This window comes from Austrofundulus limnaeus, unplaced genomic scaffold (assembly GCF_001266775.1).
Source record: "Austrofundulus limnaeus strain Quisiro unplaced genomic scaffold, Austrofundulus_limnaeus-1.0 Scaffold94, whole genome shotgun sequence".
In the NCBI taxonomy this organism is placed as follows: Eukaryota; Metazoa; Chordata; class Actinopteri; order Cyprinodontiformes; family Rivulidae; genus Austrofundulus; species Austrofundulus limnaeus.
This window is the reverse complement of record NW_013952496.1, coordinates 696,810-706,753: the sequence shown is the minus strand read 5'-3', so window position 1 is coordinate 706,753 and position 9,944 is coordinate 696,810. Positions and strand designations below refer to the sequence as shown.

At 40.3% G+C, this 9,944-nt stretch overlaps 1 protein-coding gene across 1 annotated transcript in view; it reads right to left on the bottom strand.

Annotated features, from left to right (window-relative positions):
* mtus2b (microtubule associated tumor suppressor candidate 2b) overlaps nucleotides 1-7,708 on the bottom strand; it is a gene marked incomplete in the record, with an annotated part of 39,914 nt that extends 32,206 nt beyond the window's left edge. The window contains 1 exon segment of the mRNA XM_014012752.1: nucleotides 7,595-7,708.
* Nucleotides 7,709-9,944: the final 2,236 nt, after the last annotated feature.

The following is a 9,944-nucleotide window of genomic DNA, read 5'->3' as shown; positions in this document are numbered from 1 at the left end:
GGGGTACACTTTAATGTTTCTTTCATAAGTTTTTCGGACTTTGTGTTTTCTTTTTACCATTTGTTAATCAAAATATTTAGGTTGACGGACTTTACTTTTTAAAAAATATTTTGTTTTGCTTAAAATAAAATTCCTCTTTGTTTCCCTCAAAAAATGTTCTCCCCAAAAGCTTATTTTGCCCTTTTTTTAATTTAACTTGAACAATTCTATTTCAGCTTCAAATTTCTGTAAATTCCTTCAGCGTTCACATTTCTCTCGTTTTCTCTGCGACTCTCTTCAGGACGTTTCTTCAGCCTGTTTGCAGCTGGCTGACATGAATATTTTTCACACACCATAAACTCTGAAACTCTCCCGGAGTAACGAGACGCTCGGCCCGGAGACGCCTGACAGGAGATCATTTTTACAGAAGTGCGCAGCCGCCTGATAACCGACTCGTTTCTGCTGCAGCTCTGATTGCTTTTCACGTCCCTTAAATTCAATTGGAGCTCCAAATCAATTGAGCGCAGAGTGAAAGCACGGCGCAGAGCAGGGCGGCGGTGTCGACGTGACGCATTTCATTCACTGCTTATTGTGTTTGGAAAGATTTAATCTTGCTGGTACCAAAACAGCTTCAGTTAGTGTGGGACAAACAGCCTCAAAGGAAACAATTCTAAGTATTTTAAAAAGGCCGTCCAGTAAATCACACCTGCCAAACTGCGAAACTTACTCCTCATTCAGAGCTTTTAGAACAGGACTGTTTAACTAAACTGCTCCGGGGGTTAATGCAGGCCAACAACACAGGGGCCAAACATCCAGCAATTAAAGCCATTATGTAAATAAACCAAGTATTATAAAGATCTGTTACCTTTGAAATAGTTTATTTTGCTGCATTTAATCATGAACAACATACCTATGTATACTAGGGGTGCAACGATACAGGCAGTTCACGGTTCGGTTCGATACTTTAGGGTGTATTCAGACCAGGAAAGTCCTTTGGTCCAATTGTTTGGTCTGGACCAAAAATGGACTTTTTTTTATATATTTTTTTGTTTGGTGCGGTTTGCATTCATATTGTGCTTTTTTGCAAATGAACTATAACTTGTAAACAAAGCCACGAGTGTGACGATCATTGCTCCCATTGGACAAAAAAAGGACGGGGGCGGGACTGAGCCACAGATCCAGAAGAAAACAAGGAAGTCCTGCATGCTGCGGTTCTGATGCTCACATTTTTGCTGATAGTACAACTGCAATAGCATTTAAAATGTCAGAAGCAACTAATTTAATGGTGGTTCTGTGATGATATTCTAATTTTGGAGCGGCGTCAGTAAATGTGTCCCGCAACCCAAAGGAGACGAGGTGCGCTGCGTGTTCTGACCCACAACATGCTGACAGCAGAGCTGCTAACAGGAGACGAYGAAACAGGTATGTTTTCAGTTTATTTAGCTCAGCAACGGTGGCCAGTGAAGTCCAAAAAGGTGCATGTTTAATGCAGTTGGTTTGGTTAGAGTCCGGTCTGTATTCACACCAGAAGAGAACTAAAGTGAACCTCACCAGAGTTCGTTTGGAAGTGGACTGAGACCACCTCAAAAAGCAGGTCTCGGTCCGGTTGTTTGATCCGCACCAGAGTTCGCAGGAGTGTATTCACACCTGCACAAAAGGTCCGGACCAACGCTGGAAACGAACTCAGGTTCGTTTAAAGCGGAGCAAATTATCAGGTCTGAATACGACCTTAGTCTCACGGTTCAATATTTTTTCGATACAAAAAAAGAGAAATGTCCATGCCCCTTTTAACTCGTAATTCATTTATATTAATTCTGAACATTTGTTTAACCTCAAAAGTACAGTTTTTTAAATTAAATCTTGCTGAAACAGCAAGTTTCTCAGTGGACCTGTGCTCAAAAATGCAGCCTAGGTGGAGTAGTCGAACACAGATCCACTGATCCTTCAACACAGAGCATCTTCAGAAGACAAGTTGATAAAGTAAAAATTTTAAATCTGTATTGTTCGATACGGTTCAATACTGGTACATGTGTTGTTGCACCCCTAATGTATACCCTATGTAATAAAAGTAGTGATAATAAAACAATATCAAAAATATAAAAACATCATATTTAACACAAATATAATTTTGACATCTCTGACATGCCAAATTTTTAAACCAATTTTATTTTCACTTTCATAGTTTTATCTTCAACTGCTTATAGTTTTAACTGCCTTGGATGCTGTTTTTACCAGCTTCTAGCCAAAATTCTGACGTTTTTGTAGACACCAAACATCTACGTCGAACTAAAAGAACTTATAGGAATTAAAGTAGAAAACATTTAGGCGTAAGAGATAAATGAACCAAGTGGTGGGCCAAACTTTGGTCACTCGCGGGCCACGTCCGGCCCGCAGGCCATCAGTTGAATAGCCCTGGTTTAGAACACGATGGTGGATGAAATAAAAAATCAATAAAAGTAAAGCCGTGAACAAAGTGTTGAGATTCTTCTTCAGGAGAAGTTTTATAACCACAGTGTATAAAAAGAAAAGTTTAAACTCAGCATTACCACAGATGTTCAACATCAGCCTAAACAAAACGATGATAACTGAAAGTTTTACAGATATTGAGCTAAAATTCTTTTTTTTAGCCACTTCAGTAGAAAACTACGGAGCCCGCCGGGGGTCAGTGGTGAAAAAAGAAAAACAGCCACCGGAAATCCGTGCGCACGGATTGCTAAACTGAGAGCACTGATTGGTAATCCGTGCGCACGGATTACTAATCTGTGCTCTCAGTTTTTGCAATCTGTGCGCACGGATATTACTAATCTGTGCTCTCAGTTTCTGCAATCAGTGCGCGCAGATTGTGTCGACAGGTTGGACGCATGGTGTGTGTTGTACAATCTGTTTTGTTGTATCCGGTTTTATTGTGAAAGTCTAAACAGGAAGTGAATACTGTGAGTGCGGGGACAACTTGTTGTTTCGGGGTTAGTTTGTTGCTCGAATCCTTTCCTTAGAACACAACCGTATGAAGCCGCATCTTCAAGGTAAATTCAGTGGATCTGTTGTTATATAAACTTAAGGCACTGTCGTGTTCTCATCAGCACACGTTTTATCCACAGAATGTCCCTGAAAGTTTCATCAAAATCCGACGTGGTTATTTATTTATTTTTCATATTTTCCAGGCAAATGAATCCTGAAACGGAGGTTATAGCCTCCTCCACCCTCCCGTCCCCCGTTTTGTTGTGAAAGAGAATAAACATCTGAGAACCGCTGGAGAAAACCTCCGAGCGGTTTGCTGCAGAGAAATGTCCCTCTGTGGCGAGCTTCATCTGCAGAATGACAATCATGGGAGCCGCAGCCYCGCTCTTACTCTGAAATGTTTCAAACTTTATTCAGATGTTTCTGTGGTGTAATAAACGTTTTTGAAAGAGAAATAAACATTTCCTAAAAGTTCAACATAAATCTATTCATTACTTTTGTGATATAACCCTGAGAAGGCAGCYGGMTRACTTTAGCARAACTTCCCCGTTGTCAGGGAAACTGTAAACATCCTGTAACCACGGGCAGAATCTTCCTGTGATGATCCGATCAGASCTGAAACAGCCTTTAGGAGACCCAGTACCAAAACTGACTGATAGAGGGACAAAAACTGTACAACATACTCAAAGTCCAACATTTTCTGTGCTGAACTTTGACTTTAGTGAACAAAAAAACGCTCCTTAAACACTTTCTGAGCTGATGAACGACAGTTCACACAACCACGTCCAGATGTCAGTAATCCGTGCGCACGAATTGCAGAAACAGTGAGCACAGTTTACTAATCCGTTCGCTCAGTTTAGTAATCCGTTCGCTCAGTTTAGTAATCCGTGCGCTCAGTTTAGTAATCCGTTCGCTCAGTTTAGTAATCCGTTCGCTCAGTTTAGTAATCCGTTCGCTCAGTTTAGTAATCCGTGCTCACAGTTTAGTAATCCGTTCGCTCAGTTTAGTAATCCGTTCGCTCAGTTTAGTAATCCGTGCTCACAGTTTAGTAATCCGTTCGCTCAGTTTAGTAATCCGTTCGCTCAGTTTAGTAATCCGTGCTCACGGATTTCCAGCGGCTGTTTTTTTTCTCCCACTGACCCCCCGCGGGTTCCGTAGAAAACAGAACTGAATGTTAGTTTCTTAATTTCTGCATCATCAGTGATTTTTTTTTTTATTGAGCTAAAATTTAATGTGAACGTAGCTGAAAGCTGTTTAATCAAACTCCATGTTAGACTGACCAATCTGTTCAACTGATCACCAGATTTATTTGTCTTTAAACATTGGGTTTTATATAAAATGTCAAACGAACAAAGTAAAAAAAAATAATTCTCTGACGCAGTGGAATAAAAAAAAGATTCAACTAAAGCACAAATTATCAGCTGAGGCCTCAATATGAGCAAACAGATGCACAGCTTCACTCCTGTCTCATCCTTCAATTAGTTTTATTATTTTTGTTTCAATCTAATAAATAAATTCATGTTGTTTCCCTGCTGTTTTACTGCTCCTAATGTACCTCAGGCAAGAAAATAATTACCCCACAGACACAGGAGATAATTAGAAAATATCTGCTCCTCCCATAAACATCCTTCCCTGATTATGTTGCCCCCCCATCCCCCCGTCGCTCAGCGACTCATCCTGTCACCTGATGACCAGACTGAGCCTTCGTTAGGTCCAATAAAACCCGTGTGTCCTCACGTGCGTTCGGCCCTTTTTCAAACTACACCTGCTCGTCTGCAGCAGATAAAGACAATCACTTACTGTACCAAGCTCTGCTGGATGCTTCATTTAAAATTCTCATGAAATATTGAATGAAAATGGAGGCACCGGTCTCCCTGCAATTTTTAACGCTTCAGCGGCTTCTTTGTGTAATCTGGCGAATCTCACATACAGTATCTGACTGGCATCTTAAAGCTGCAGCCAGAGCAAAGGTGTGTGTGCCTCTGATTATAAAGACACACAGATAAGTGTTTGTGCATGGATGGATTTGTTTTCATCCATTATCTTTTAACTGCTGCTTCTTTAAAGAGTTACCGGGTGGTACCCTTCCACAATGACAAAAATAAATAAAAACTCATGCAACTGACAAAAAACTCCAGTTTAGTTTCATTAGTCCCAGAAATTTAGAGGTTTGTCATCATTTCTGTCATGATTTTTGTGTTTTCCTGTTCATACTTGGAGCCCTTCTGAGGTTTCTTTCATTATGATTCAAATTGCGAAGGTTTTTGAGATAAAACTCATCTCGGATTAACTCGGATGTTTTATTTGGCTAATTTCCTACTATCCACACTATCCCACTGACTAACCTGGGGTTGCATTTTCTCTTGCGTCCATTCTGTGAGATTGACTAGTCCCATGGGCCTAATTTTTTATTATTATTATTGTTTTTACCTATAGCAACTGTATTGAAATTGTTTAGTTTTTTACCTTTACATCTTCTTTCCGAGCTCCTCTGGAAGCTCGTTTTTTTTTTCTCTGCTCAGTGTGGCCCAAACAAACAACACTAAACCACTCCATAGCTGTTTGTCCCCTTTAAATAAACTGGATGGCTGATGAAAGGCGTGAACACACATTTTGCTTTGAATGAATCACTTTTCTAGACACATTAAAGCATATGAGCTGTAAGGATACCAACACGTTTATCGATGCCTGTTTCAGAGTAAAAGCATGAAAAGTCAAAGCTTTTCACGTGAAAGGTACTTACTGCAAAGCATGAAATCAAACATAAAACAGGTGCAGTTTGAAAGGTTTGACTTCAGGTAAAATGAATGCAATTCTGAAATGCGGGTGTGCAATAAAAGTAAACAAAGCACTCCCCTAAAAACTGGAAGCTTGGGTCAAGTGTTCGACCTACACTGGGTTGGCTGCAGTCTATGAATGGTAAGTTTAGCTTTTGACCTGTTTTCAGTCATTTCGGCTGTTTCCACAGGTAAACAAACATTCATGGTATTTGGCATCCGTTCACAATTTGATAAAAACAATTTTAATTAAAAGGACACGTTAATCATCAATATATAAATATTTTGTTTCTAATATTACCATTTTTTTCCCCACAGTCTTTATGACTTTGCAATGAGAACCTTTAAATAATGTCATGGGTGTGGCTTCTCTGTGGCGGGGGGCTGGCCGGGCGTCCTGGTGCGGCCCGGGCCAGGCCTTGGCTATCTGCTCCTCTCCACCTCAGAATGATTGGGTCTATCTCCTGGGTTCGGGTGTGCGCTGCCTCCAATAGGGGGTGGGTACATGTCCTGGACCTGGGGGTTATAGAGTGTGTATCGTGTGTATGAGTGGAATGTGGCGTCCTTGTATGTCTTTGATTGAGTGGGGGTGAGGATGAGGGTGGGATGGTGCGATTGTGTATGTTTGGGTATTTGTCAGGCTGCGGTCTGGGCCGCCCCTCCTGCTGGTTTATCTGAGGGCCCGCTGCTACTCGGCCCCCCGGTGGGGTGTGCGGCTGGCCGCTGGGGTGTGTGCCAGCCTGGCCTGGTGGCTGCCTGCTGGGGCTCGGGACCTATGGACCTGTCGGGCTTTGGCCTGGAGGGGGTGCGCCCTGGGGGCTGTGCGTGTGGTCGCTGGGGGGACTCTCCCAGTTCTCCCCTATGGTCTGATCTGGGGGGTGGGTGGGTGGATTGTCCCGTGCGGGTGCTCCTTGGGGCTCTGCGCTCGGGATCCCTCTCGGGCCCTTGGGCTCTGGTCTTCCCTATGTCTGCCTCGTGTCTTGGGGGTAGGGTCTCCGGTCCTCCACAGTCACTATTAAATATTCCATTGGAGAAATCTTGTATATACACGCATGTTCACAACTGCTCACAGACAGGTGTTCTGATCCGGGGGGTTCTGACTGGTCACTGAGTGTGTATATATGTCTGTGTATATACTGACAATATTTATGAATGTAGGCATGTTTGTATGTATATCTTTATATATGTATGGGTATGTGTATATTTTTATATATGCCCTCCATGTATTTATCCACTTATTTTTCAGGTGAGCGGACAGATGTTGGGTGTGTGGTCCTGTGTTTTGTTGGTGTATATTTAATATACTTCTAATCGCTATTTCAATCTTTCTATCTTTCTAATTACTTCTCTCTGTTTTTCTCTCTGTCTGTATTTTCTCTTCACTTAAAAAAGTCACAGATGATGAAGAAATAAATAAACTAAACAAACTAATATTTGGTTTCATTTTCTGCTGAAGTGACTAAAAAAAAAAAAAAAATGAGAACCTTTAAATAAAGCCAGAAGCTGTGAGGCCTCAGTGGTTGTGGATGCTGCTCTCTGGTCCTCAGATCCTCAGTGTGACATCAAAGCGCTCCAGCTGGATCCCATCACTTCCCTTTAACGCAGTCACCTTATGTTCCTTTTGTTACCTCAAGTTAATTTGATCTAACAGGAGCACTAGAAATAAACGAAAACGCAGAGGATGCTCTCATTTATAGGTTGAATATATGCAGCTCCTGATATTATGATTATTATTAGAAGGTAATGACTTAAATATAACAACAGGCTCCTCTGCAGCAGCAGAGTCCATAAATCCTAATGAGAAGCTGCTGCTGAGCTGAGACTGAGACCTGACAGAAACATGAAGCAGCCTGTCTGCAGGGAGAAACGGAAATCCTTACCGTTTAGATTAAGGTAATCCGCCGCTTGAAGAGCTCCACACACACCGGAGGGCGAGGAGAGAAGGAGGAACACGAGCAGTTTGAGGGAGAATGAAGAGGATTCAACCTGCAGCAGATTGCTGGAAAACAGGGAGGGAGGAGATGAGAGAGCGACATGGACTCACGTCGCCCCCTGCTGGTGGAAATCAGAACAACGGTTTTTTTCTCCACTGTAGTTGGGATAAAAAAAACCAGGCTCTCCATGTTTCCTGCAAGTGCATCTGAGCTTCATACTGTGGTACAAGATGTTCCACACAACAGGGACATGCCAAAATGATTAAAATAGAGAAAAAAAGAGAGAAAAGTTCCCCAGCAATTAAAATAAATAAATACCTAGCATTCCTACAAGGTTTGTATATCCCCCGCCGTCTTTCCTGCCAAGTTTAGACCCAGATCATCATTTTTTTTGTCAAATAAGAATAAACACAGTCACGAAAAAAAATGTTAAGAAACAAATAAAATCATAAATCATTGAGATGTTGCGCATAAATAAGTGACAGCGTCTAGGCTTCAACTTTCAGCTTTATTTATTTACAGCAGTAACAACACAAACCAGAGCAAGCATCAAGTCAGAACACAGTACAAACAGCAGATGTAAAAATATGACTGTCCTGCGTGCAGGTGCCTCCATAAAACAGACGGCGCTGCGAGCAAATGTTCAAACTAGTTGTGTTTGTTTTTGGTGAAACACTGAAAAGGCTCAAACGTCTCCAAACGTCACAGCTATCATGGGTGAACAGAGCAAACGAAGTGGAATATGGTTAAAAACTGTATTTACAAAGACAATAATTCATCTTTTTTTTTTTTAAAAACAACCAAGCAGCATTTAATTTTGAAAAACAAAAACAAAAACAAACAAGCTTGTATTTAAAACATTCCTATAGGACGGGCACATTTGAACCATGAGAAGTGTTTAAAGCAGACGTTTGTGGAGCTATGTGAAACCAACAACTTTTAAATTGCATTTCTAATTATTTTATATGCAGCTAAAACACACTTATTTTACATTTACAAAAATATTATTTTACAGATGAAGCTACTTCAGTGTCACTGTGAGACCAAAGCGACAGACTCACAAATTATTAAACAGAAACAGATGATCAAGTCAGACCAACAACTGGATGAAACTCAGGGATTAAAACCCAATACTAGTACTACTTAATCACGATGAATACATGATGGTAATTTAAGGATGCATTTCCCTTTGTGTCACACATTCTGACAAGCAGATTTTAGCTGCCCTGTATGGTGCGCCACTTGTCAAATGAAATGTTAAAAAAATGTCAGTAACATAGTTTTCATTATTTAGCTCACTGTTCTTACATTTAGCTAATTTTTACTGTTAAATTTACATGTTAAAAAACACGTCAATATTTAATCCTGAAACTAAATGTAAAAGTTAAACCTTAAATGCTGAAGTTCACATTTAGGCGGTTCATGTTATGACGTCATCATCCTGAGACGATAGCAACCGCTAGCGGACCAATGCAGCTAAAGCTTCCCTACAACACATATAAACACATTTTGAATTTAGATTTTAAATAATATCTTTAGCAGTGTTAGAAGCGTTTGCAGAAGTTAGCCTCAGTTAACCAGGATGTCATCATCCTGGTTAAGTAGTTTTCTCATCCGTGACATTTATGGTACTTTTACTTATTTTTTTCAAGTACTTTATAGTCCTCTGCTAGCCACTGCTGACGATAATATTTTAAATCTGAATTCAAAACGCGTTCATAAAAAACAATATGGGTGGTTCCTGTGGTCCAGTGGTTTGAAGTGCCGCTCAGACACCGGCCATAACTGCAACGCCGACGTCTTGTAGGGAAGATTTAACTGCATTGGAGCGCTAGCGGTTGCTACTGGCTCACGATGATGACATCATACCATGAGCCGAGCACCAACAGCAAAGGCTGCGTTCCATTCCAAAAATACCTAAATGTGAACTTCACCATTTCATTTCAACATTTAAGTTTTAACTTTTGCATTTAGATTTAAAGCTTTAGATTTAGGATTTAATACTTAAATATATTTTTTAACATTTAGATTTAACATTTAGTAAAAATTAGCTAAATGTACAGGGAGCTAAATAGCAATAAAATGTTTGCGGGAAAATTTTAACTCTTAAAAAGTGACATAAATAATAAAAAAATGTATTAATGAAATTTTTTATTATTTTATTTAAAGTGGCACCCCATAGCACTGTTTCTGTAATGACTAAGACATTTTAGACATATTTCTGCTTGAAATACACAGTTCCTGGTAAAACATCAAAAAAGTACCAACATAAAAATGGTCCACAACAGCAAAATTT